The 23,750-nt window shown below is 45.1% G+C and overlaps 1 protein-coding gene across 5 annotated transcripts in view; it reads right to left on the bottom strand.

Moving 5' to 3' along the window:
* Nucleotides 1-1,964: 1,964 nt before the first annotated feature.
* Nucleotides 1,965-23,750, bottom strand: part of LOC147423368 (uncharacterized) — a 53,185-nt gene continuing 31,399 nt past the window's right edge. For 2 of the 5 annotated variants that reach the window (XM_086501920.1, XM_086501924.1), the window contains one exon: nt 2,327-3,032. The gene's annotated coding sequence lies outside the window, so the exon portion shown is untranslated. Of the gene's footprint in view, nt 2,203-2,326; nt 3,041-23,750 lie in introns of those variants that run through there. The other 3 variants (XM_086501923.1, XM_086501922.1, XM_086501921.1) reach the window with 3 other exon arrangements.

Raw genomic sequence — 23,750 nt, 5'->3', positions numbered from 1 at the left:
TTAAAATTGCATTACATCACTTACATGACAAATTAATTTAGATGGGTTTTACTCGATAAAGAGGCTGCTAGGTTAGGTTGGATTTTGGGAGTATTGCACTATTACACAACACATAATGAATTGATGGGAGCCCACATAGAGCTGCACTATTTCCCATCAACAAATTATGTATTGAATAGCAAAAACCAAGTATCCTTGTCTTTGGTGTTGACTAAAACCTTCCAAAGTTTGACATCTCATTGAGTATGAGGTTTAGAGTGTACCATGGCTCTTTGAATAAATAAATATAGTGTGAAGGGAGAACCAAAATCCATACAAAATTATTTTCACAAAACCAAGCTACATCAAAAAATCTATAAGATGATGCAATACACATCTACCACACTATGGAGTTGGTTATAACTTTTCTAACATTGTTTAGCTGGTTATTTGACAACAATTTTGCACATGCCTCATCGCATGGGAAGGAGCCCCACAAGTCTATGCTTCGTCTACTTTCCATGATGTCCATTGAGATGGGTACGTGGGGTATTCCATGTGGCACTTCAAATTAAAAATTGATGACATTGTGCTACACTTTCAGCAAGATTGGACTCGGGTGATGGGCAAGGAGATAAGGGAGCAAAGACAAATTAAAGAGCGAGGTAGGGGGTCATGCAAAAGGTGATGCAAGTGTGAATGAAGATGGAGATGGGGGAAGAGGAACATAGAGAATGTGGGAAGGGAAGTGGAAGATCATCAAAGAGAAGAAGAATGTGAAAATCTACACAAACTAAAGATGCAAGGGTCATAGATGGCCATACAGAAGTGGAGAGAGAGAGAGAGCGTGGAGAGTTGCATACTTAGAGGACTTGCAAATTCATACACCATGGTAAGCTCCAAATTTGAGATATAGCTTCTATGGAGAGGGTGTTGAAAAAATATTCATCATGGTAAGCTCCTTATATTTCAGCTACGGTTCCTAGGGAAATAGGAGGGTGATAGAAGAGAGAATGCAAATCTGCAAGCTATGGCTTCTAAAGAGAGAAAACAAAGGCATTTTCCATGAGATTGTATATTGTATTTTAGAGAGTACAGAGAGATAATATATAACACACACACAAAAGAAGTGGAAAAAGAGTGAAGAATTTTTGAAAAGTGAGTGGAATGATGTCACTAACAAGTGAGGTACAACTGGCAACCTAAGAGCAACCTCCAAAGTGAAGACAATGTTCCTTTTCTAGCTGCTTGGATCTGGTCTGTAGATCTTCTTCTATTATTGATGATGAGCTCTGCTAACACTTTGCCAAAACAACCAGGGACAAGTACTCTAAAGCTTTCGTCAGCCTTCTACATGCTACTATTTGGCCATATTATTAAAAGCAGCAAATACTGTTACGCAGAGTGATTTAAAAAAACACGACAAATTCATTGATAATGTTGACTTTGTTTACTTAAAATTACATTAGACTTACCAAGTAAAGATCTATTTTTCAATTCAAGCCCTTGGGCTTGTCAAAGTCGGATTAGCATTTTTTGCATTTCACTAAATGTCGCCCAAGAAGACTCCATTAAGGTCCTAATGGGGCATGCAAATACGCCCCAACCACGTGTGCTTGAAGAGAAGGGATTCTAGCCAAAAAGCTAAAAATGAGTTGAGTTTGCTTATGGAACTTGCTCAAAATAAGAAAATAGAACTACAATGCAAAGCCAGAGTTACCAAAAATAAGAAAATAGAACTACAATGCAAGGCCAGAGTTACCCATGCACTTAACAAGGCTAGATACAACCCCCCCACTACATAATCTAGACATTTACAAACCATTACACATTAATCTTTATCAAAAACATTTGAAGAATGTGCTTTTACCAGCCACGTAGGTATCATACACCGTATTTGTTGGCATTGCAGGTAGTGGTATAGGCATGTAACCTATCCAATCTTGGAGCACCTTTCCAAGGCTATTTTTAGCTTTTCAAGGCTATTTTAGCTCTCTCTCTCTCTCTCTCTCTCTCTCTCTCTCTCTCTCTCTCTCTCTCTCTCTCTCTCTCTCTCTCTCTCTCTCTGTGTGTGTGTGTGTGTGTGTGTGTGTGTGTGTGTGTGTGTGTGTGTGCGTGCGCACGCACGCACGCACACGCGCTTGCTCGAAGTGTCTCCATCGGCTCAATAGTGATTCCCACTTGTTTAGATTAGGTCTACTATATATTTCAAAGCATGAGAACCTGAAATCAAAACCCGATTCAATCATACATATCAACAATTGCACATGCTAAACGGTAAAGAATGGAAGACTTTGGTCAGGAAAAACTTGTATCACAATGTGTGTAATAAAACAAACACATCTCAGACAAAATTGATAATTTGACTTGCTATTTCAATGTGGCATTGAAGAACCAAAGCAAGTCACGCAGGATCAACTTCTACCAAACTTCTGCAGCATCCAATCGTCATCACTAGATGTCTGTTTTAAAAGGCTAGTGTGTACCATACCCTACTCTGATGGGCCGGAAAATACAAGGTACAGGAACGGATTCAATCCCAAGGGATGTTGCAATCGTCCGCAGGGAACAAGGTGTCTTCAATGTCCACCGATAAACCGCCTAAGAAAAATGCCCTGTTGATTGACTTGAGCAAATAGTTGTCGATAAACTTGGGTCAGAGGCTGGGAAAGTAAGGCCAAATACTTGACGCAAGGATTGGCCCCGAAGTGTAAGATCACAGCTCGAAGAGGTCAATGCACCCATTCGTATGAGAAGGCCCTCGTTCACACCTGAATTGAGTGGTAGTTTATAGCTTGAATAGAAAAAGCTCAACTAGGTATCAAAAAGGCCATTACAAAAGGTCAATTACTAGGAAGATGATCAAAATATGGGTTTGGTGCAAAAATAGCCGGCGGGCCAAGTTCGTAATACTAAATACTTAGTATTCATGGTGGGCGCATACATAATGCCTTTTCATCAGCATCAACCTCGCCTGCAACCTTCTCTTCAACTTCCACTTACACTTCCTCATGGTTGGGATGGGAAGGTGGTGTTGCTTCCATGCTGAACTGCTGCAGTACTAGATCAGATTATTTTAAATAGAAAATCTGCAAGCTTTCTGATACCATTAAAATTGACTGGCCACTATAGAAGGTGCTGCAACAAGTTACAACACCAAACTGAAGTGAAAGATCAATACCAGAACTTAGAAATGCAACTTACTCAAGGCACAGAGGGGCAGAGTTCCCGTCTTAGACCACTGCCTTCAAACAAAGACCCTCTTGCTGTATTTCCTTTTGTAACTCATATAATCCGTTTACAACTGGCACCCTCACTACTTACAGCTCTTGGGTAATTCCAAAAGCACTCAAAGCGTCTGCTATTTAGAATTGAGATTTACAAAAGCATTTTGGCTCAAAAACACGCATGTGCCGAGTCTCATCCCCAATAACCAGGCTGCCATGCCTCCACGCTGTCACATTAGCAAGCCAAACAGATGCCACATCATCAAGCGCAGTACAAGTGCTATGTCAGCAGGTCCACATCATCAGGGGCCATATCAGCAGTCAGCATTCTCTAATTGCCTATTCCAGTCTGGGTCTTGCCATGTCATCATTCTATGATGATAATCTCTGAATAATTACCTCAGCTATTGCAACCATATTTTAAAGCCTTTCAAATGGAACCCGCAGTGACTTGATGTAGCTCTTTGGAGCCAGGTGAGAGCATGGTTCATGATGCTCAAAAGTAGTAGTTTGGCAATTGTGTCTACTCTTTCCATACAGAATTTGGTTAGAGGAAGTTTCTGTTTGAGAGTACAACAGAAGACTTCTATGCTTGATATATGTGAATCCAAGTTGGTGGGATTGTCTAATCATCCATCGCTACATTTCCGGACGCATGTATATCCTTGATTCCCATCATAGAATATATGTGATATCAAGAGAAATCAGCATGTATTATTGGCATGCAAGCGAGGTCGCTTGCAGTATTTCAAGGGTGGGTTGTGTCACCAAGAAGTGTATTTTTCCTATTGCCTTCTTCAAATATGTACTACATATTTTTATTTATTTTATTTTTATTTATTTTATTTTTAATTTTTTTACTCAAAATTCTTGAAAAGTTGCAAGTGAACATTGCATGGCAGCCAATGTGAAACAATTGTGGCCGAACGTGAATTTAGGTCAGTCGATGTAGGGCTGGTCAGGCCAGTTAGCATTGAATTCTTATGAGTATGGAAGCCTATGTGCGCCAAATGAAATTTGGGCCACTCGGGAAGTCACAACTTTATTAGTTGGTGGGAACTAGGGAATTGACTCAAAAGAGGCAAACTGCACACATGGCGATAGGAGAGCAACCTGCAAGTCAACACACTTCCAGAGGCTCTCATCCCAAGAGGGGGCGCCCAAAACTATAGTTTGTGTAATTGATTTTCTGATAATTGACCTACAGTCTGTGTGAGTAGTGGGTGCAGGTGATCACAGCTTTAATGGCAAGCTTGCCTTCTCCTTTGTCTCATGTAGTGCGATGATTTTGCTCTCGCGCATCTCTCTCTCCCCTTTGCACATATGGTAATGCCCCAGTAGTTGGACTACTTAGATGATCATGTACAATTCTGAGGGTTTTATGCGCATTTGCCAAGGCAAGAGCCTTCTGAACAGTACCGGATAAACTAGTTGCTAATCCCCCACAGGTACGCACAGGTCCATCACGAAAGATAGCGAATTTGGAGAGTTTTCTCGCCTGAAAACTCGTCCATATCACAAGGGGCTGTCCCATTGCATGCAGGAGCCCTTGGGACACGCGTAGACACGTTTCTTCCGCTAAAAACGATCCAAAACGGAGAATTACAGCCAAGGTCGTGGGGGATTTTATCTGGCATTGCCCTAACTCACTTACATCATCTAATCATTGTACGGGTCCTCTTGTTCTGGTAGTGAGTAGGGGGCTGATCGCCCCCTCTTCCCTAATCTAGTGTTTTGGTTTGTGATCTACTCTCTCTCTCTCTCTCTCTCTCTCTCTCTCTCTCTCTCTCTCTCTCTCTCTCTCTCTCACGGTATCAGTCACCAGCAAGTGAAGACACCATCGATCTCAGGAACCAACGCTAGCGCTAGCAGTTCTACACACTCTCGTTGCAGGAACACTGCCAAACAGCCTAGTGTTTTTGAATCTACCTAGCGTTTTTGCATCTTTTGCTGGCAGATCTGCTGCGATCTCACTCCCCTTTGCAACAAAACGCACCAAAAACACTTGCAAATCCGTCCTACGTTTTCTGGCCAGATTTGTGTTTTTGGATCAGCTGGTGTTTTTATTCACTTGCTGCGTTTTCTGAGGTTGCTACGTTTTCAAAAAACGGTAAACCTCTTGCACACACGGGAGCGGCCAAGACCTCCATGGGAGATTCTTCTACCGCCTGGTTCCAGTAGATACACTCGTTCGTTAGGTATCTAAATGACATTGGCACTTTTTTTGGAATTGATTACTTGCTGTTTTTCCTCTGTTTTTAGCCCCTCGATGGCTGAGAAGTGGGAGGACCCCCTCGTATGAACCTCTGCAACGCTCCCGTACCGATTGGTGGCGTACAAGAACGCTGACATCTCTGTTACAGCAGCGTTTTCAGCACCCTTTGTAGCGTTTTTTGGGCAAAAAGCAGGCTGAATTTTTGCCTATTGTGTGGTCGATCACTCCATTGCTCGTCAAGACACCATCCGGTGGTTGTCTGAGCGGTTATTGTGGACTGCTACAGCTTTGGAGACGGTACCTTCTACTGCGACGCGAGATCCTATTCCTTGACCCTTGGGAGATCCATTCATTCCAGCTATCATTCGGCGGTTGCGCAATCTAGGGGGGGTGGTGACTTGTGGTTTGCTATGAACACACCTATGCACTCCTCAGAGGAGTTCACACGAGATATGGCCATGCTCATGGCATATGGGATTGCGACATTCCCAGAGAAGACACCACCATCTTTGGTGGACACACACTTACCACTTGACCAGAAAACGTCAGATCACTTGCTTACACAGGAGCATCTACATGGACTTAGGGAGAGGATCATGGATCTCTTCCTAGAGATTGGAGTGGGACTTCAGTGCTTTGGACTCTCTTGGAGAGTTTACCCTCGAGATACATTTACCTGCGAGATGCTGGAACATGCACCATTACACGACTACATCCGGAGTCACCCGGAGCTTGGCTTGGATGGTAGTGCAGTTGCTCTTCTACACTCCTGATCATTTGGATTGCTACCTTCAGAGTTGCTTACACTCACCCTTGGTAACCTTACAGCAGACTTATCCCCCAACCTGGGCAGTAGGCCACTCCCAGCTCATTCACATTGAGAGCCACACCGAGATGCGGTTTGGTGGCGTTGTTGGCACGGATTCTGTTTTGGTTGACACCAGAGGATTAGAGGCAAGAGATACATGCAAGATAACCTTACAGCAGACTTATCCCCCAACCTGGGCAGTAGGCCACTCCAAGCTCATTCACATTGAGAGCCACACCGAGATGCGGTTTGGTGGCGTTGTTGGCGCGGATTCTGTTTTGGTTGACACCAGAGGATTAGAGGCAGGAGATACATGCAAGACGGCGCAGACAGATTGGTCTGGCCTTTCCTCTTCTCAAAGATTATTCACAATGCAGATTGCTCAATCTGGCTTCCCTTCTTCTACAAGATGATTACGGTGCAGATAGCTTGGTCTAACCACACCTCTTCTCAGAGGCCCTTCACAACGCAGACTGTTGAGTCTGGCTTTCCCCTCATCTTGGATTACCCTACCTACTGACACGACACCATCTGGTGGTGGTCCGTGCGGTCTCTCGATGACTGCTGCAGCTTACGACAGCTTCTATAGTGCAAACTGTTTAGTCTAGCTTTCCTTATTTCGGTGGACGTTTACAGGACAAATCGCTATATTTGGCCTTCTTGGAGTTTTACACAGCTTAGCCACCTGGCCACCCTAGGTTACAGGATCACGCATTGACAAGCTTCCGGTCATTCTCATGACAGTTCCTGGGCTTCTCCATTTTCTCCAGACGGTTTGACTACAGACACCACAGATCCTATTGGGCGGGACACTTGCAGGTCCATTGGCACTTCCTTTACGACAAGGAGTTGTTTCACTCAGTTCGGGACCTTCACGCAATATCTCCACCCTGTATCGGCAGAGTACAGCAATTTGCTACACTGCTCGTGATGGCACTTTACCATGAGCAATTCAGTGGTTTTAGATTTATTGAAGTCTTATATCTCGGATCAAAAGACTCAATGGGAAAAGTATCTACCTTTGGTGGAATTTGCCTACAACAACACGATACACTCTTCGACGAGGAAGCCGCCATTTGAGATTATTCAAGGTGCTTCGAAGGTTCCACCCTTCCTAAGCACGAAAGATAAGATTTTTGAAGCGGATGAGTGCACAAACAACTTGGACACGGCTTTTGCCAAGGTCCGCAAGGCTTTGCAGAAATCTCAGGAACAATAGAAAAAGGCAGCGGATCACCATCGTCGCGATTTAAAATTGAAGGAGGATGATTGGGTGCTCTTACGTTTTGAGAAGGCCCGCCTGAGAAAGAAGAAGGGAAAGAAGAGGCTTTTTCCAAAGCTTAGTATGAGATACTACGAACCTTTCCACATCTCCGAAAAGATCAATGATGTCTCCTTCCGACTGAAACTGCCCGACACTTGGAGGATTCACAATGCATTTCATGTGAGTCTCTTGAAACCTTTTAAAGGTGATGTGCCCGAAGATGGGGAGCCTGATGAGCAATCCGAAGTGGAAGAAAACGAGGAGATCCTTGTTCCTGAACAGATTTTGGCACATAAGGACAGAAAGAATAAGGGTAAAGTACGAAGGCGGTTCTTGGTTAAGTTCAAGAACTATCATGCATTGGATGCGAAGTGGATGGAGGAGGAGGACCTAGCAGATACTCCTCAGATTCTGAATCTTGACCTTGAAGCTTTTGGTTTAGCATAGTCTGCTCCAAATGGAACCCAGAATTCAGCTTGGACTGAGATATGGTGCAGTGGGTTACACAAGAGGGGAGTTACTCCACTCCTTTGTCAATAGATGCCTTGATTTTTAAAATACTAGAGTCACTGATGTCTCTTTGAGCTTCAGGGATACTGAGAGCTGACAGTATTCTGCTGTATGACTTTATGAAATGGAATTCCGGAAAATATGAAACTGATTTGTTCTTGACTTGTTTTTAAGTGCAAGAACTGATAGACAAAATGATTGTAGCATCTTGGTCTGAATGATCTCAAATAGACATGGTTGCAATAAGGGTTAGTCAATCGGGCATCTATGCGGTCCTGAGTGGATCTAGATGCGATTGCTAATTGCATTGCCGATAAATCATGGTCTAAGATCCGAATGAATGTGAAATGTGATTTGTCATGTGATGTCCTATCGATTGGTACATGTGCTAGATGTGTGTTCCTAGTGCGTCGGTACTAACAGTCAGTGTCTGCTAAGACAGTTTATGGCTTCTGTTTGTTTTGCAGGCATAATCAGGGCGATTACAATGCTTTCAAGAGGGGGGTATGTCACAAACTGGTGACGTGGCATACCCACAACACACTACTCCCTACTGCCTACTCCCGGAAACTGCAGGCTGACATGGCAGGATGACATGGCAAGCCCTATACGGACTTTTGTAAAATCCGTTGCAAATTGCGGGCGTCCGTACTGCTAACATGCCAACGCTTTTTGCGGGTTGATTCAGCGACAACTAAAACCGGCCCGTGGGGCGGTAGGCTTTAGCTTTCACCCGAAATTCTTTACTTTAGACACTCACAGAGAGAACGTGCGAAGGAAACCTGCAACGGGAATGAACACTTAAGTACACACACGGCTCGGAAGCTAGAATACTCCAAGCAAACGCCGACAACCTGTAGGCCCCAAAATTGGTGCCCATTTCGGTATTTCTTTATTCTTTAACAGAGGGAATATAACCTGTGATTTCCTATGAGCTGTCCAGCATAATCTGGGCTGAAATACACTTGTTCTGGCCCGATTTCGGTAGCATAACTGTACTAGGACGGGATACTGATACGCTTCACAATCAATATCCCCACACAATAGATGACTTTCCGGACGCATACGGACACTTTGCAAAACCTGGCAAGAATCTGCAGCACGCTGAATTCTCTGTTTTCTGCCCCGAAAATGCGCTAGATCACCTCTACAGTGGTCCCCTCGCGTCCTTGGACCTCCTGGAGGTATTAGGAACCGATTAGGGCCGAAATCCTAAACCTGCAAAAATACACAACAGGCTGTAACTCCCTGTTTTCGGCTCCGTTTCGCGTGTCGGTCGCATCCGTAGCAAGTCCTCGAGCTCCCGCACCTGTAGGGCTACTTGCCCTTTGCATGGAACGAGATTTCTCACGTGAAACCTCTCCGAATTCACTTGTACCTGCGGGGGATTAGGCACTAGCTAATCCAATACCTGTGCGAGAGGCTCTTGCCTCGGCAATCGCGCATGAACCCACACAATTGTACATCAGTCAAATGAAAAGCCCTCTTGTGGGGCATCACATAACTGCACATAAGGGAGAGAGATAGAGAGAGCAGTGTGTAGCGTGCAGGGCATCACTCTCGGCACCACACTGTACATAGAGGGAAAGGAAGCACTCCATAGCTCTTAACCTGTGATAGTTCTTCAAAAATGATGCCTCCCAGCTTATAATTCAGCACTACCTCTTCCTTTGTGAGGCAACTTCACAGAAATGTGCCACTTGGCGCATTTACAAGCATTTTCCCGTTTCGGGTTTGCCGCCTAAAAATCTCCCGATTGGTTGCCCAGTTGACTTCGCGGCAGAGTTGTTAAATGTTCCCCTAGTCATACCGGAGGTAATGACGCGAACACATTTCATGGCCCAAATAGCAATTCCCTAAATTTTTGGAGATGCTTCCGTTGGGCTCCCACAGGTCATCTGACCATCTATCCTCATTGGGACCGCATCCAAAAGTGCAATGTGGGCCCAGCTGTCGAATACTTTCTGTTGGTAGTCCCACCCTTGGCTTTACACCTTTATTGAGTTCACTTTCTAGTATCCACCAACTTGCTAAGTGCGACAGGGGAACCTACATGACCTCGCATTGAGCCTAGACATCCTCTTACTATACGAATTCCAATGCCGACCAACTTCCCGTCTACGGGTGAAACTACCATTCACCTGGGCCATACAATGTCCGACCGTTTGCTACTTCAAAAAGAGGGTCTAAAAAATAAAACAAAAATCATTGGAAGGAAACCAACAACTAAGGTTAGCAGCTGCCACGTCCTCGTGACATAGTTAACTGAAACCGGCCCGTAGGGCGGTAGACGTTAGCTTTCACTCAATTCTTCAACACTTGACTTTACGACACAAAGCAATGACTTAAAAGGAACCTGTAATTGAGACTGGAATTACACTTCAAAACAAAAGCACGCCCAGGAAGCTAGAATGCTCCCAAGCAGACGACGACACCTGTAGGCCCCAAAGGTTGGCGCCCCTTTCAGTATTTCTTTATTCTTTAACAAAGGGAATAAAACCTATCATTTCCTACAAGCTGCCCCACACAATCTGGGCTGAATTTCATCTGTTCTTGCCTGATTTCGACAACATAATTGTACTAGGTCACTCCACAGTCAGTATCCCCACGCAATAGATGACTTTCCCGATGCATACGGACACTTTGCAAAACCTGGCGAGAATCTGCACCACGCTGAATTCTCTGTTTTCTGCCTCGAAAATGCGTCAGATCACCTCCACAGCGGTCCTTTCGCGTCCCCGAACCTCCTCGGGGTATTAGAGACCGTTTAGGGTCAAAACCCTTAACCTGCAAAAATACACAGCAGGCTGTAATTCCCATTTTCGGGCTTTGTTTCGCGTGCTGGTCGCATCCGTAGCAAGTCCTCGAGCTCCCGCACCTGTAGGGCTACTTGCCCTTTGAATCAGACGAGATTTCGCACGCGAAACCTCTCCGAATTCACCTGTACCTGCGGGGGATTAGCCACTAGCTAATCCAGTACCTGTGCAAGAGGCTCTTGCCTCGGCAATCGCGCATGAACCCACACAACTGTATATTGGTCAAATGAGAAGCAAACTAAAGGGGCATAACATAACTGCTCGTAGGGGAGAGAGAGAGAGAGAGAGAGCAATGTGTAGCGTGCATGGCATCACTCCTGGCACCGCACTATACATAAGAGGGAAAGGAAGCTCTTGCAACCTGTTGCAATCCGCCTACAGCTGAAAATGGCGCCCCCTTTCTCTTGTAGACTCGCCCAAGGTGGCAGAAGTGCTCACAGAGTGACACCTCGCCAGTTTTCGACTTTGGCCAACTTGGCTAAAAATATCTCAATTGGTGCGTCAGTTGACTTGGCAACAGAGCAATGAAGTGTTCCCCTTATCATTCCAGAGCTAATGACGCGAACACATTTTCAGGTCCAAAATAGCAGTTCCCTAAATTTTAGGAGATGCTTCCACCGCACTCACACTGGTCGTCTGACCATCAATCACCACTGGAACCACATCGGAAAATGCAATGTCGGCCAGCTATCAAGTGATTTACACTTGTAGCCCCACCGTGGCTAACCTTAGTCCATTTGCCCAACTTCAGTGCTCACTGGCCGTCCGGCCTAGACTCTCATTGTCCGCCTCACACCATGCAACTCGAGCATTGGCATTTCCAAAGGGGTGCTTTAAAACAAGTCAAATAAATTTCCCCCAAAAAGAAATCAACAAGTAAAGTTGCCACAGACTCCTGACATCAACTTCTGGCTGCTCTTCAACTGGCATATCCTCTGGCACATCACCAATAAATGGTCTGAGAAGACTCACATGAAAAGCATTGTGAATCTTCCACTTCTCAGGCAATTTCAGCCTATAACTGACGTCACTGATCTTCTTTGTTACTTGAAAAGGCCCATAATAGCACATACTAAGCTTTGTAAAGAGACTTTCTTTACCTTTTCGCTTCTTTAAGCGTGCCTTTTCGAACCGCAACAGTACCCAATCACCAAGTGAAAACAGCAATTCACGACGATGGAGATCAACAGCTTTCTTTTGCTTTGCCTGTGTCCTTTCAAGGGCATGCTTTATCTTCTGGTACATTTCATCCATATTCTGTACATATTGATCTGCCTGAAAGATCTTTTCCTTGGTATGCAAAATGGGAGGAACTTTCACATGACCTTCGACACTTTCAAAAGGTGCTTTGCATGTTGAAGAATGCACTGTGTTATTGTACGCGTATTCAACCAACGGCAAATACTGCTCCCACTTCGCCTTGTGCTCTGACACATAGCACCTAAGCAGATCCAAGACGGTAGAATTGCCTCTTCTGACTGCCCATCTATCTGTGGATGAAACGACGATGAGAACTTAAGCGTAGTGCCCATATTCTCAAATCCCCAGAATAGACTTGTCATCCGTGGATCACGGTCACTGACAATCGACTGTGGCATACCATGGTACTTAAAGATATTGCGCATAAAGAGACGTGCCATCTAATCTGTTTTTATCTTCTTCCCAACAGGAATAAAATGACCTTGCTTACTGAATCTGCAAATAATGGTCCAGATTCCATCATTTCCTGTCTGTGTTCTTGGAAGATCAAAGATAAAATTCATAGCTATGCTTTCCCATGGTTTATCTGGAATCCGCAATGGCTGTAACAGCCCTAGTGCCTTTTGCCTGTCAAACTTGACCTTTTGGCAAATCACGCATGCTCGCACAAAGGCATCCACCTCTCTCCTCAAGGTAGGCCAGTAAAAGAATGTCTCAACCGCTTTCAGTGTAGCATCAATGCCACGATGCCCTGCATATGGTGGGACATGACTCTCTACCATCACCTTATGTCGCAATGGCCCAGTGACACAAAGTTTGCCATGCATCATCATAAAACCATCTCTGAGGAGGTAGTGCTCATGACGTTGTCCTTCCTGTAACTGTTCGAAGATCCTTACAAAATCTTCGTCATTCGCATACTGTTCCTTCATGTCATCAAGCTCATGATAATAAGGAATTGACACAGCTGAAATTTGTGGCTTTCTTGATAACGCATCAGCCACAACATTCTCTTGCCTTCCACATGCACAATTTGGAAGTGAAACATGGAGAAAATGTTTGCCCATCGCATATGCTTTTCCGATAGCTTTGACTGTGTCAGAAAGTATCGCAAGGTTTGATGATCCGTTTGGACAACAAAATCAGCACCTAACAGATAGTGTTTCCAACTTAAGAGTGCATGAATCACAGCCAGTAACTCTTTTTCATAATCCTGCATGGTCGTTGTCACAAAGTGATGACGTGGCGGACAGCAGAAACCCTAAAATTCCTGCAAACCCTAAAAACTGCCAGAAACCCTAATTTGCAGCAAACCCTAATTTCTGGAAACCCTAACTGCTGGCTGAAACCCTAATTTATGGCGCCAGTGCCACGTGGCAGGGTTGTACGGATTTTCCGGAAATTGCGCCGCAATTTGCGCTGGCAGCTTTTGGGCGTTGCTTTTCGCATAAAAGAGAGAGAATTTGCTTTTTTTTAATTAAAAGAAAAAAGAGACTCTCTCTAAGAGAGAGAACTGATGCTTTGATTTTTAAAGCTTTTGGGGCTCTGCTTTTGGGCATCCCTTGTAACCTTTAAATGAGTGGTGAGGGCCTCACTTCTCAGGGCATCGGGACGCAGAGTCTGAGAGTGAAACCCTAACCGCTCTTTTGTACTTTGATGATTGATTAATATAAAAAGAAATACCGAAAGGGACGCCAGTCTTTGGGGCCAATATCTCTAGGCACGGAACTCCGCCGGGCCAGTGCAAATCTATTGTGATCTGTGAATTGTTTTGAAGTGGTTATTTGGGGCTGTCGCGGTTGATTCTTGACTTGGAGTGTCCAAGTTTGTTACAGTGGTCTCAGAGCACGGCCGATTTCTCTTCTACAGGAAATCCGATCCCCGAATTTTTTTCCGCGGCACCTATGGCTTCAGGCAATGATCAGTCGACTCCCTTTGCATCTGGAGATGCGGGCTGGGATCACAACGAAGATTCAGGCAGAGAGTATGGCCCGCCTTGGCCTACTTAGGCGGAGCGGCGAGAGATAGAGCGTCGCCAGTTGATCGGCAATGCAACAAAGATGATGCTCAATTTTGCCAAGGACCCGAAGATGGCAAAATATATGAACCAGACCTCTTTGGAAGAGGTACAGACGGAGTGGCAGAGAACCACAACACCACTCCCGAAACCCGCTCTCAAGAAACCTTCTGCCTCCAAGAAATATACGGAGAAGGAACTGGAGAACGTGGTTGATGCACGGATTGCTCAGCTTTTTGACGCGCAAAAGAAAGCCAAAAAGTACGGCAAAAAGCAGAAGAAAAGCACTGACTTTCCAAGGTTATTTGGGTCGTCAGTCAGCTTGTCAAGGCAAAGAAACAGAAGAAGCGTGTTCGATTTGAAGGAGTACCCAGCAGTTCTTCTTCTTCTTCTGACAGTTCTTCTAGCTCTTTAGATTCGAGCGAAGAAGACAGAAAAGGTAAAAAAAAAAGCGAAGCAAGAAACAAAGCTTCGGAAAGGCAAGAAAAAAGGCAAAGAAGGCTACATCTCGCCCAAAGACTGACAGTTCTACTGAGGAATCGTCTACAGACAACTCAGATTCCGATGACGGAAAGTTTTATGCGAACAAGAAGAATTTTTTTTTACAAAGCTAACCAGTATGACTTTCTCGAAGATAAAAGCAAGAAAGTCCGAGAGTTTAAGGAAGGTGGCCACTCGATCAAGTTTGATACTTTTCAGGATACTCAGATGCTTCGAAGGCTTTGTCTTTTATACAGCAGTTTGACATCGCTTTCACGCGAGGACGCTATTCAGAGCACTCCAAGATTCGGAGAGCTACCTCTTACCTTAAGGGGAATGCTCGTACTTGGTGGTCCACGCTTCTTTAACAAGAGTGCGCCAGTTAAATGGCTAAAATTTAAGAAGCTTTTTATTTCTTCTTGGTTGACGCAAGAATATGCACGAGATGTACGAGCTGCTTGGAACCATCTCCGGATGACCAAGAGCGATACAGTGAATTCTTATTGTGAAAGATTCTAGAGCTCTTTTCTACCCGCCTCTTCATTCAAGAAGATCTCATTCAGAGAACAGATTGAGCGGTTTACCTTGGGTCTACCTACAGAGATCCGAAATCACAACTTGGAACAGAAGTCAGCTTCTGTTCAGGAGTTGATGAGTCATGCGAAGCGGGGCTTTGCCATTCACTCTGGCAGTCTGACCTACCCCACAGATGAGGCCATGACACAACGAGCCGAACAGACTTCTGGGAATGAAAGTAGAAAGAAAAAGAGCAACCCAGAGAAAAATAAGGATGCACGACCCAAGCTTACTCTTGAGGAGAGAGCTCGCTTCATCAGAGAGGGGAAGTGCTTTGGATGCGGGGAACATGGACATATTTCCGCAAAGTGCCCTGATAAGGCACAGAAAGAACTGAATGATAAAGACGACGACAGGTCTGAGAGTTCGAGAGCAGCTGAGGAATGTGGCAGAAAAGGCAGATAGAAAAGTAGAACTGGTACCACATGGCGTGAGACCTGCATCGAATCTAATGAATGAAAGTACAAACTTTGCCGCTTTCGGGACAAAGTGAAGGATCAGGAAGCTCTTTTGAAGGAGCCAAGGCCAACTTCTTTTCACTTGGAATTGGCGGCTCGATTTGGAACTACGCCCGACAGACTGACGCCACAGGCGGAGGTAGTTCGACTGGCACCCGGATGGGATGTTGCCATTACACCGAGCATTGGCAAACTTTGTTTGCAATGACAGGGGTGTCTGGGCACGCGAGTGACGTTCTACTCGGGATCCCTTGGTACCACAAGAACTACGCCGTGGTTGACTACCGGGCCGAGAAAGCGACTTTGATAAATGAAGGGCTTAGAGATTGTACTTGATGAACTTCAGTTTTCTTACTCATTCTTTTGGGAGAACTCAACGATGGATAAAGGTTGAATATGTTTTGACCTGAAGAAAAGAACGCCAAGATTTTTTCTCCACGCTCATGCCGATTGCTTTTGAGAGGACCTGAAGATCATACCATTGATCTGATATCTGGAAGCACGCCACCGAATCGGCCACCTTATCGTGTGAGCCGAGTACAGAATGAAAAGATTATGAACTCAGTGAAAGACCTCTTGGAAAAGGGTCTTGTCCAGCCTAGTACTTCACCGTATTGCTCTCCAGTCTTGTTGGTTTTGAAGAAAGACGGATCTTGGAGAATGTGCATCGATTATAGCACTCTCAACGAAATCACCATCAAGAACAGATTTCCGATTCCTAGGATCGATGATATACTCGACAGGTTACAGGGATCCTCGTGCTTTAGCAGGATTGACTTGAAGAGTGGATATCATCAGATCAGGATAGCGCCAGGAGATGTCTACAAGACAGCTTTTCGGACGACTTTTGGGTTATTTGAGTTTTTGGTGATGCCTTTTGGCTTAACCAATGCTCCTGCGACATTTAACCGGATGATGGATAGGATTTTTCGAGAGTACAGGCTATTTGTTGGCACTTTCTTTGACGACATCATTGTTTTCTCGAAGAATGAGGCAGAACACAGAGATCATCTGCTTCAAGTCTTTCGGGCATTACAAGATCACACGCTAGTGATTAATGCAAAAAAAAAAAAAAAAGTGAATTTTTCCTACCAGAGATACACTTTTTGGGACACATTGTGTCAGCAGCAGGAGTGCAAATAGACCTGGCCAAGATAGAGACTATCCGTGATTGGCCCGATATGAGGAATGTCCATGAAGCTAGAAGCTTCTTGGGACTATGTTCGTACTACAGGCGGTTCATACGAAAGTTTGCAGAGGTTGCTTCCCCTTTGCATACCTTGACACAGAAAGGAGTACCTTTTTCGTGGGGACCCACAGAGGTGACTGCCTTTCGGACATTGAAAGAGAAATTGACTACGGGACCTATTTTGACTTTGTCGGACTTGCAGAAGTCATTTGAAGTATATTGTGATGCTTGTGGACGTAGTCTGGGTGCGGTCTTGATGCAAGAAGGCCATGTCATAGCTTATGACAGCACAGATCTATGGGAAAGAGCTTTTGGCGGTTATCCACGCTCTTACTTAGTGGCGGCATTACCTACTCGGAGCAGATTTTACTATTTTTACAGACCATCAGAGTTTGCGCTACTTCTTGTCACAGAAGCAGCTTTCGGAAAAGCAGATGCGGTGGGTGAACATCTTGTCACAATTCCACTTCCAGATTGTCCATGTGCAGGGACAGAAGAATGTGGTGGCAGATGCTTTGTCTCGAAAACCGTTGGTTCTGGCTATTTCCGCGATACATCATAGGAGCTTCGAGGATATGGTCGATCAGTGTGCCACAGATACAGATTTTGCAGATATTTTCACACGGATACGGGATGGGGAGACAGTAGCTGGATACTCCCTTCGGGAAGGCTACTTGATGAGAAAGACTATGTTGTGCGTTACACAGCCATTGAGGGAAAAGGTTATGACTGATTGCCACTGTCCACCTTTTACGAGTCACCGCGGCATTGCTACCACCATGAAAGGGGTAGAGAGAGATTTCTTTTGGCGGAGACTGAAGAAGGATGTGGAAGAGTTTGTGCGCAGTTGCTTGGTATGCCAGAAGGTCAAGTTTGACAGGCATAAGGCACAGGGATTGTTACAGCCTTTACCCATACCCACCCGCCCCTGGGAAAATATTGAAATGGATTTCATTTTTTTTTATCTCCCGAGAATACAGAATGACCACGATGATTTTCCGATTACATGGCACGCCTGAGACGATTGTCTCCGACAGAGACCCCAAATTTATGAGTTTGTTTTGGAAGGCAATTTGGGAGAACATTGGCACGCGGTTGCAGTTCTCGTCACGTTCCACTTGCAGACTGACGGGCAATCTGAGATTGCCAATTCAGTGATTTTAGATTTATTGAAGTCTTGTATCTCGCATCAGAAGACTCAATGGGAAAAGAACTTACCTTTGGTGGAATTTGCCTACAATAACACGATACACTCTTCGACGAGGAAGACGCCATGTGAGATTGTTGAAACTGCTGCGAAGGTTCCATCCTTCCTGAGCACGAAAGATTAGAAATTTGAAGCGGATGAATATTCGCGAGATTTGGATACGGCTTTTGCCAAGGTTCGCGAGACTTTGCAGGAGTCTCAAGAACGACAGAAAAAGGCAGCGGATCGCCATCGTCGCGACTGGAAACTGAAGGAGGATGATTGGGTGCTCTTACTTTTGAGAAGGCACGCCTAAGAAAGAAAAAGGGAAAGGAGAGGCTTTTTCCAAAGCTTAGTATGTGATACTACGGACCTTTCCAGATTACTGACAAGATAAATGATGTCTCCTTCCGATTGAAATTGCAAGATACTTGGAGGATTCACAATGCATTGCATGTGAGTCTCTTGAAACCTGTTAAGGGTGATGTGCCTGATGATGGGGAGCCTGATGAGCAACCCGAAGTGGAAGAAAACGAGAAGATCCTTGGTCCTGAACAGATTTTGGCACATAACGATACGAAGAAAGGTAAAGTCCGAAGGCGGTTCTTGGTTTAGTTCAAGAACTTTCCTGCATTTGATGCGAAGTGGATGGAGGAGGAGAACCTAGCAGATACTCCTCGGATTGTGAAACTTTACCTCGATGCTTTTGGTTTAGCATAGTCTACTCCAAATGGAACCCAGAATTCAGCTTGGCCGAAGATCTGGTGCAGTGGGATGCACAAGAGGGGAGTTACTCCACTCCTTTGTCAACAGATGCCTCGATTTTGATACTAAAGTCACTGATGTCTCTTTGAGCTTCAGGGATACTGAGAGCTGACAGTATTCTACTGGATGACTTTATGAAATGGAATTCCTGATAATGATACTGATTTGTTTCTTCACTTCTTTTGTGCAGGAACTGATAGCCGAAATGACTGCAGCATTTTGGTCTGATTGATCTCGAATAGACATGGTTGCAATAGGGGTTAGTCAATCGGACATCGATGAGGTCCCGATTGGACCTAGATGTGATTGCTAGCTACATTGCCGATAAATCATGGTCTAAGATCCGAATGAATGTTGAATGTCATGTGATGTCCTGTGATGTCTGGTGATGTCGTGTGATGTGACTGTCGATTTTGTACATGTGCTAGATGTGTGTTCCTAGTACGTAGGTACTAACAGTCAGTGTCTGCTAAGACGGTTTATGGCTTTTGTCAATTTTGCAGGCGTAATCGTGGTCGATTACAATGCTTTCAAGAGGGGGGTATGTCACAAAGTGATGACGTGGCGGACAGCAGAAACCCTAATTTCTGCCAGAAACCCTAAAATTCCTGCAAACCCTAAAAACTGCCAGAAACCCTAATTCGCAGCAAACCCTAATTTCTGGAAACCCTAACTGCTGGCTGAAACGCTAATTTATGGCACCAGTGCCACGTGGCAGGGTTGTACGGATTTTCCGGAAATTGCGCCGCAATTTGCGCTGGCAGCTTTTGGGCGTTGCTTTTTGCATAAAAGAGAGAGAACTTGCTTTTTTTTAATTAAAAAAAAAAAGAGACTCTCTCTAAGAGAGAGAACTGATGCTTTGATTTTTAAAGCTTTTGGGGCTCTGCTTTTGGGCATCCCTTGTAACCTTTAAATGAGTGGTGAGGGCCTCACTTCTCAGGGCATCGGGACGCAGAGTCTGAGAGTGAAACCCTAACCGCTCTTTTGTACTTTGATGATTGATTAATATAAAAAGAAATACCGAAAGGGGCGCCAGTCTTTGGGGCCAATATCTCTAGGCACGGAACTCCGCCGGGCCAGTGCAAATCTATTGTGATCTGTGAATTGTTTTGAAGTGGTTATTTGGTGCTGTCGCGGTTGATTCTTGACTTGGAGTGTCCAAGTTTGTTACAGTCGTCTCTGGCCCTTGCAAGATTCTGCTCTCATAGGCTACTACCCTGCCATCTTGCATTAGCACTGCACCAATGCTACTGCCACAAGCGTCACACTGAACCACAAATGACTTCCTGAGATCTGGCAAAACAATGACTGGATCTGAAGTCATCTTTTCCTTTAAGAGATTAAAAGCTGAAATCTCTTTCTGGGTCCATCTGAAAGTGACCTCTTTCTTTTGCAAAGCATGTAAAGGTGAAGCAATCTCTACAAAGTTGCAAATGAATCTTCTGTAGTAAGAACATAGCCCTAAGAAGCTACGGACATCGTGCACAATCCTTAAAAAGCTAGCCATGTCTTGATTGCTTCCACCTTCGCAGGATCCATTCGGACACCGTCCTTTGACACAATGTGTCCGAGGAAGTGGATCTCTTCCAAGAAGAACTCACTTTTCTTGCCATTGATGAGCAATATGTTCCTGCGTAACTCTTCGAACACAATGGTCAGGTGATGCCTATGCTCCTCTTCATTCTTCGAGTAGACTATCATGCCATCAAAGAATGTGCCAACAAAGTTCTGATATGGACGGAAAATCCTATCCCTCATCCTATTGAACGTAGCAGGAGCATTCGTAAGACCAAATGGCATCACTGAGAACTCATAGAGACCAAATGTCGTTCTAAACGCAGTCTTATGCACATCCTCAGGTCTAATTCGAATCTGATGGTACCCACTTTTAAGGTCGATCCTGCTGAAAATCGCCACACCCTCTAGGCGGTCAAGAATATCATCAATCCTTGGAATAGGAAACCTATTCTTGATGGTATTCTTATTTAACACACGGTAGTCAATACACATGCGCCACGAGCCATCCTTTTTCTATACTAAGAGCACTGGAGAGCAATAAGGTGAAGAGCTAGGCTGAATCAGCCCTTTCTCTAAGAGCTCCTCTACTTGACTCATAATCTCTTTCCGCTGCGCCTCACTAACCCTATACGGTGGCCTATTTGGTGGGCTACAACCTGGCACCAAATCAATGGCATGATCCTCGAGCCTCTCCAGCGGTAGTTGAGACGATAATGAATCAGAAAAACAGCCATTAAACTTTTGCAAAAATGTTAACATGTCTTTATCTAACACAGATAAATTTGACTGGCAACTATGTGAAACATCACGTGCAAAAACCAAGTACGCAGAAAAATGATTCTTTATACAGAAGTGATAGCAGAAGCAGATACAATAGGGACCGACTCTCCTTTTAGCTTTACATCCAAGATGTGAGTTTTGCCCCTATGCTGTACAGTGATCTTTTTGTTGTAGGCATCCAAGACTCCATGCACTTGGAACATCCAGGGGATCCCCAACAAGACATCACATCCTTCCAGCGGCATGATGTACAACTCTTCTGTGTCCACATACGACTGAATATGCAGACGTAGCTTTCCAATGATGGGAGTAACGCACTCTGAGTGGCCAGGACATGCCAATCCTGCCTCTGCGGTATACCCCATCTCTTCAACTCTGATGCCCAGCTTCATAGCTAATTTTGGCGTGATAAAGTTCGCTTTGGCACCTGGATCAAAGAAGATAAGTGCCATCTGGTCTCTAACTTTACCCCACGCTCTGCATAACTCACTGGCATCTGTACTAGGCCTGTCGCCCAACATGTCTTGGCACTAAACGGCTTCTTTCCTTTCTTGTCCTCTTTGTCATCTGAGTCAGCTGGCATATAAAGCACTTGTTTTCAACCATCAAGACCTTTTCCTCGGGCGTCTTACGTATAAAAGGCTTCCTTTTCTGCTTCCTTGCCTGCGCTCTAGAAGTCTCGGCTGAACCTTTGCCTTTATTGAACCTAGCTGGGCCCTGGGACGCTTCAGGAGCCGCTCTCATAAAGGGCTGCTTTGCTGAATTTTTCTTTTGCTGCCCTCCTTTCTCGTTGCTCAGAAACCCACTGTCTTCTCCTTTCAACAAGGCAAGACCAGTGTTAGCAACTTCCATAAGCTGAGTGAGGGTAGCCACTCTGTTCTTGGTACAGTAATCGCGAAGTCCTTTAGGCAACCCACAACAATACTTCTCTATCTGCTCTATCAATGGCACAAATCTGTAGGAGGTCACTGAGAGTAACGCTTTACAGAACCTCCTATTGTACTCCAGCAAGCTCTTACATGTAGCCGAAGTAAGCTGGTGCCAATCTGTCATGATGTCAGCTTCAAAATCATCTGACAGCCAAGCAGATGCAAACATTTGCTTGAAGTAAACCCAAGTGGCGGATGCGTGTCCTTGCATTAACAATGTCGTCCACCATGTGAGCGCGTTGTCCTTTGAGAAAGTGATAGCTTTTCTTACTTTAGAGGCTTCTGTAAAATTCCCTCCTGCATAAGCTATTAAGCTGTATCAAACTGCTGAAGGAAAGTAAGAGCCTTTGCTTTATCCTCGAAGCCACTACAGGTGCTGAACTTCACAATTGCACCTCCTCCTTTGTATGGCTTTGGCTTCTCTATTGGCCCCAAGTTGTCATAGGGAAGCGTCTGCAGCATGGGCACTGTAGTAGGGACCATCTGTTCCCCTTGGTCATTGAGATTTTGCATCAAAGGTGCCATATCTGGCTGCTGTCCAGAAAAACCAGCCATTCCAAAATTGACCTGTGGCACCCCAAACTGGCCCTAATTGCTCTGAAAGCCTTGCTGCATGCCAATGTTACCGTACATGGGGTTTGGCGTCATGCCATGCATACACCCAAACACTGTTCCAGGCATGTACTACTGGTTTCCAGCCGGATAACCAGCCATACTTTGGAACACGGATCCACCCCCGAAATACCCAGGATGTTTGTGGGTGGTGGAAAAACCTGACGCATTGCCTGGAGACTGGTTCCGTGTCCATTCAATGCAAAATTTTGACCTTGAAAGGTGGCGGGCTGAACTGGTAAAACCTGTGGAGTAGGGATCCTCGCCACCTGTTCATGGACAGAAGGGACCTGTTAGGAGCCTGACGTAACTCTGCAACATGTGAATGCTCCCTATCCTGCTCAGTCGCATGAGGGACCTGGGCTTGAGCCTCAATGGGCTCTGTACGCTGAGGGCATTCCCTTGCATGCTGTGACCTTAATGGTGGTTGGAGATAATCCATAAACCTGGGATTCTGCACCAACTGAGTGAAGACATTCACAGCACCAATTAATTGTGTCCTGAACGCATCCTCTTCAAAGTGCCCAGTCAAGAACCCCTGAACCTGTTCTCGCTGTGCATTCACACGAACAAAAGGCGTAGACAATGGAGGTCGTGAACTCTCACCAACTTCATACTGTAAAGGAATAGCTTGTCTACCTTGGGAAGAGGAACCCTCTTCTCTAGCATTGTTTGTCCTGTCAGCCATACTGTAATTCCAAGTTCCTGTGCTTTGTGTCTTCGCCGCAAACCAACCAAGGCTCACTTCTTAAGGAAAAAGTGATCTTATCCCGGCAACGGAACCATGAAACCAACCCGTAGGGCGGTAGACGTTAGCTTTCACCCAATTCTTCAACACTTGACTTTACGACACAAAGCAATGACTTAAAAGGAACCTGTAGTTGAGGCTGGAATTACACTTCAAAACAAAAGCACGCCCAGGAAGCTAGAATGCTCCCAAGCAGACGACGACACCTGTAGGCCCCAAAGGTTGGCACCCCTTTCGGTATTTCTTTATTCTTTAACAAAGGGAATAAAACCTGTGATTTCCTACAAGCTGCCCCGCACAATCTGGGCTGAATTTCATTTGTTCTTGCCCGATTTCGGCAACATAACTGTACTAGGTCACTCCACAGTCAGTATCCCCATGCAATAGATGACTTTCCCGACGCATACGGACACTTCGCAAAACCTGGCGAGAATCTGCACCACGATGAATTCTCTGTTTTCTGCCTCGAAAAT

This window comes from Adiantum capillus-veneris, chromosome 26, assembly GCF_014529385.1.
Source record: "Adiantum capillus-veneris isolate H3 chromosome 26, ASM1452938v2, whole genome shotgun sequence".
Classification (NCBI taxonomy): domain Eukaryota; kingdom Viridiplantae; phylum Streptophyta; class Polypodiopsida; order Polypodiales; family Pteridaceae; genus Adiantum; species Adiantum capillus-veneris.
The sequence above is the reverse complement of the archived record's forward strand: the minus strand, read 5'-3'. Positions and strand labels throughout refer to the sequence as shown.